The sequence below is a fragment of the Artemia franciscana genome, unplaced genomic scaffold (assembly GCF_032884065.1).
Source record: "Artemia franciscana unplaced genomic scaffold, ASM3288406v1 Scaffold_1507, whole genome shotgun sequence".
Classification (NCBI taxonomy): domain Eukaryota; kingdom Metazoa; phylum Arthropoda; class Branchiopoda; order Anostraca; family Artemiidae; genus Artemia; species Artemia franciscana.
Window position 1 is genome coordinate 59,222 of NW_027062850.1, and position 6,078 is coordinate 65,299.

Here is a 6,078-nt window from a genome sequence, read left to right on the forward strand (position 1 = left end):
CTTATAATAGGCCTTAGGAAACAGATAGACTGTTGCCATAGTAGATAGAAAAGTGAACCTATTCTTACGTTGAATACTAGTGACACGCTACCATAATTCAAAGCACTAGTATTCGCTTACTCACCCCATAGGGTGGGACCTTACAGGGCACAAAGCAATATCCTCGAATTTTAGTGCCTAACACAATTACCAGCAATGATGGATACCCTTTATATAGAAGAAGGTCTACCGAAGATGGCGGAAAATCAGCAATCATATATAAAGTCGTGTAACCGTTATATCAAAGTAGATAACCAGTGGGTTGTTCCATCTTCACCTTTATTATCGAAAACTTACAATGCGCACATAAACGTGGAATATTGTAATTCCGTAAAGGCAATCAAACACATTTTTAAATACGTCAACAAAGGCAGCGACATGGCAATTTTTGGCTTGCAGTCTGAAATCAGTAATATCAATGAAGTCATACAATATCAGGCTGTGAGATGCATAAGCAGTAAAGAAGCTGTGTGTTGTATTCTTTTGTTTCCGATACATGAACAAAGTCATGCTGTTGTTCACTTAGCGGTTCATTTACAGATTGGTCAATGTGTTTATTTTTCGGAATCCAACGTGCAACAAAGAGCCCTGAATCCACTGGATACAACGTTAACTGCTTTCTTCGCGTTATGTCAAAATGATTCTTTTGTGAAAAAACTGCTGTATTCTGAAGTGCCGCGTATTACACGTGGCAGGCTAATAAAAAATGGTTTGAACGTCGAAAACGGGGTGAGTCAGTCGAGGGGCATTGTGTCGACAGCCAAGTTGAGAGAATCTTCTTCTTGGATGCGCCAGGAGGTACTGGTAAAACTTTTCTAATCAAATTGCTTCGGGCATCAATTCGATCTAAAAATGATATATCGTTGGCCCTTGCGTCATCCGGAATAGCCGCAACGTTGCTACCTGGTGGGAGCACTGCTCATTCTGCTTTGAAAATGTCTCTGAATATGCAATCAGCAGAAACTCCCACATGTGATATTTCCAAATCATCTGGGATGGGTAAAGTATTGTAGCAATGCAAACTTATTATTTGGGGCGAGTGCACAATGGCACACAAAAAATCGCTCGAGACTCGAGCGATCATTGAAAGATTTGCGAGGAAATTCTAAACCCTTTGGCAGCAAATTAATATTGCTTGTGGGAGATTTCAGGCAAACATTACCTATTATTCCTTGATCGACACCTGCGGATGAAATAATGCTTGCCTGAAAAATTCTTACTTATAGGCATTCGTAAATACATTAAAATTAACTTTAAATATGCGCGTCCCATTGCAAAACGATCACTCTGGTGGAAAATTTCCAGATGAAATGCTAACAGTTGGGAACGGAATGTTCCCAGTTGACTCAATTTCAGGACATATACAACTGACTCCTGAATTCTGTAATTTAGTGACGTCAAAAAATGATTTGGTTGAAAAAGTATTTCCGAATATTCTAACCAATTATAAAAATCATAAATGGCTAAGTGAACGAGCGATTCCGCAGACGTCCACGAAATCAACAATATCATTCTGACCAAGATTTGAGACCAAGCAGCTTTTTACAAGTCAGTCGACACAGTTCTTGAATCAAATAAAGCGGTTAACGATCCGTCAGAATTTTTAAATTCCCTGAATCTCCCAGGGTTTCCACCACACGTGCTACAACTTGAAATAGGCGTACCAATAATACTGTTACGAAATATTAATCCACCAAAGCTTTGCAATGGCACGTGACTTGCTGTAAAAAAGTCACTGCTCTTATTCTTCGTATTCCCATGATTCCAACAGATCTGCCTTTTCAATTTAAAAGATTACAATTCCCAATTTGATTAGCATTTGCAATCACCATCAACAAAGCTCAAGGGCTATCATTAGAAAAATGAGGTAAAGATCCTAATAGGGATTGTTTTTCCCATGGACAATTATATGTTTCATGTTCAAGAGTCGGTAAACCGGTATGTCCACAAGTTTTAAGTAATTAAAATTAGCACCTTGCGAACGTGTTGCTTTAGGGGGGGGGGGGATTATGCTTGCAGCTCAGAGAGAAATTACCTAAAGAAAGCGTGTCGATGTATTATAAAAGCAACGCGAAACCTGGTTTGCAGCTGAACGAGAAAGTAAAAATAGAATGTGTGTCGAGGAATTACCAGAGGGTATCAGAGGAATTACCAGTTGTATATCCACAAGTTTTACTACTACTCCTACTACTACTAATACCTCAATGCAGCACCAAGCCGCTTGAGGCTGACACAGCTACGCACGCTCCTCCTCCAACTTAATCTATTCAAGGCCTCCCTCTTTACACCCTCCCAGGAAGCTATGGGTGCTCCGAAAAGCAGATGAAAATTTACTTGATGTTTTCCAGAGAGATTGCCTACGGATTATTCTGGGTACCCATCTGACTGACCGTATTTCAAACAGTAGGTTGTACGAAAAACCTGGTTCAATCCTGCCTCTTTGGCCAACTATCCGGGGCTACACGAAAACAGGTTGTCCTTGTCTGGGTTGGGAGAATGTCATAAATGAAGATTACAAGGAAATGGGAATATGATGGTGTGATTTTCGTTAAAATTCTATGACTTTTAGGGGGTGTTTTTACCTATTCTCTAAAATAAGGCAAATTTTCTCAGGCTCGTAACTTTTGATGGGTAAGACTAATTGATGAAACTTATATATTTAAAATCAGCGCTAAAGTTTGATTCTTTTGATGTAGCTATTGGCATCAAAATTCCGTTTTTTAGAGTTTTGTTACTATTGAGCCGGGTCGCTCCTTACTACAGTTTGTTACCACGAACTGTTTGATTATTATGGACTGACCATGTCAGACATAAAGGTAACTCTGCAAAATAATATTCTGTTTGTATTCCAACGGTTGCCCAGAGTACTTGGAACCTGAATTCACATGCATTGTGGATGCTATATAAAGTTTTTTAGAGTTTTGTTACTATTGAGCCTGGTCGCTCCTTACTACAGTTTGTTACCACGAACTGTTTGATTATTATGGACTGACCATGTTAGACATAAAGGTAACTCTGCAAAATAATATTCTGTTTGTCTTCTAACGGTTGCCAAGAGTACTTGGAATCTGAATCCACATGCATTGTGGATGTTATATAAATTAGTAATCATAACCCATATTTTATACACTTGGCCTATTTGGATCTCTGCACTGAGAAAAAAAACATTTAGCGTATCCTACGATCGGCGCTAAGATCTTCTATGATTATAATTTCCAAATATTTTAACAAAGCTCAAACACATGTGGCAACCAATCTCGCAGGAGTGCTTACAATGAATTTCAGAGCATTGGAATTAAGTACATTAAGATACGGAAAAAATGGTCAACCTCAAAATTCACCGAGGATTTTGAGTCTACCTTGAATGTAATTAGCTATTCAGCACATCATAGCCATTATACCAACCAAATTATTGCGAATTTTTTGGTCCTTCCTTTAATGACTAGTGCATCTTAGCCCTTTCATATAGACCGTAAATCTTTAAATGAGTTTTCGTACGCAAAAATAGAATTGGGAAAGCTGACTCTCCATTGTGCTTGTGCGTTCTAATCAAAACATATAGTTATCTTCTATTTGATTGACCTGTTTATTGTAGAGCATAGTGATGGCATTCGAATTAAGTGAATATAAAATAAGCGTGCCGTTTCCTTTATCGTTGATAATTAGAAGTAATGGAGTTCGGACTATTGTAGGAGATGGGAACTTCATGAGATCTGGTGACAGTTGAAGTTCTAACCTGAGAGGTGTGAAAATAAAGCGTGCAAATCTGTTTTGGTCTGGGGTGGCTTAGTTGTTGTTATTGGTGATGGTATTTAGCCCTGTAACGTAATTACAACCTGTATAAATTATTTTAAGTCTTTCACTGGTCACTAGTTCTTTCCTTTTCAGGGGGGGGGGGGATTCTGATATTTTGTGGCATAATCTTCAATTTCTCTTCTTTCTGAATCATTTTGTGTTGATTCATAATTATCTCTTTTTTAAGTCTACACATGTATGGTTAGATGGATTGTTTTCGGTTTTTCTTGTGAACTCAACGATAATAAGTATATGCAGATCGAAAAAATAATAGACCATGGGTGATAGTTGACTTTTGTTCTTGGCCAAAAACCTTGAGGAAGAAGCCCTATACAGTCATTGCCTTGCTGACCTCAGTCACCAAACCATGGGAGTTTTAATCATCAACAGCTATCAGATGAAGGATTGCCCCCCTGTTGGACTCCTCAAGTTGCAAGTAGTGGCATAATAACTGGGATTGATCCTCGAACAGATGGTGCATTGTCCATTATCGAATTCTACTGAACAAAATAAAACCATTATAGATAATCTCAGACCTTTGCCACCTGGGTGGGAAGAGAGAGTTCATACTGATGGCAGAACATTCTTTATTCATCATAGTAGGTGTTGCCTTTCCTGTTCTTCAGTTTCAATATAACCCTAGATACATCAAGTTTGAATAGATTACTGAGTTCTGAGTTCTTTATTTGACATTAAAATCCATAAACTAAAAATTACTTCAAGGCAATCTCCCCCATAAGGCTCCATGGCCGGGAAAGAACAGGGGAGAAAAAAATACCAACAACAAAAAAATATAAACAAAAACCAAAAAACAAAAATGAGTCGCCCACCTTAATAATCTCCAAAAATGACAAGCTAGGCAGGGGGTAGCACACGATTTCACCAACTCAATTAAATATCCAACTCAATTCAGAAACATCAACTCCAAGGTAAGCCGGAATAAAAAATAAAGAGACAAAAAAAAACAAAAAACAAAAAACAAACAAACAACAAACATACAAAATTATTTACTAGCTAGAAAATCTCTAACATAATTTTTGAACATACCAAACTAGTGGCAGTTTCGTACGAACTCTGGGAGCGTGTTCCAGATCCTGTTGCAAGCTGTCAGAGAGTTGAAGTCAGACCTCACTGACGGTGTGTAAAGAACCAGTAAATTATTGGAAGTGCGGAGATGATAAGTCGATTGATCAGAAACAAAAGATATATGATTACATAGGACAGCAGGAAGATGGCCGTGCAACTGTAAAAAAACGAAAGAAGAACAAGAAAGAAAATAGAGATTTCAAATCAAGCGAGGGTTTAAGTGAAAAACGGTTAGTTTCCTGAATAAGAGTCCTAGCTTCATCATAAAGTTTTGAAAGTGGCTTCAGAGACGATGGAAAAGTTGACATCCAAATAACAGAACAATATGAAACATAAGACTGAACTAGGCTGCAGAACAAGAGTCTAAGAATCGACCCTGGAAATATATATTTGAGCTTTCTAAGGATTCCGAGACTCTTGGAGACTTTCATTTTAATCAGGTCAATATGCTGCTTGAACGAAAGATTTTCGTCAAGCAAGATGCCTAGGAATCGAACGTAACGATCCTTAGGTCTACTTAGAAAACCTCTTGATATATTTATTTCATGTAAATCAGGGCAAGCCTTTGAGACTCTGGAGAAAATGAGAAAACATGACTTTTCGACATTTAAGGCAAGATAATTTACATCAAACCACTGGATAACTCTTTCAAAAAGGGCTTTCATCCTTGAACGAAGGTCAGACTCAGTTCTACCAGTTGTGCCAAGAGTACTGTCATCAGCAAAAGCAATAAGTGTATCCGGTAAGGACAAACTCTTGTCACAGCTAGTGACGGATACTGGTTGACAAAGACGACAGCAAATGGTAGGTTTTAAATTTTTAACCGCATTATTAAGGTCATTGACGTAGATTAAAGAGAGTATCGGCCCAATGACAGATCCTTGTGGAACACCAGACTCTATTCCAGAAGGATTAGAAAAGTCCGGATGAACCGAGATGAATCGACCAGTTAATATGATAGAAACCATGAATAAGCATTCCCTCTTATACCAATATGGGACATTTTCAGAAGAAGAATCTTGTGTGTTAATGAGTCAAACGCTTTTCGAACATCAAGAAAAAGAGCAGCATGTATCAAACCAGAGTCAAGAGCTGAATTTAAATAATTCAAGAGAGTTGCACAAGCATGCTCAGTTGAATGTTTCGCCCTAAAACCAA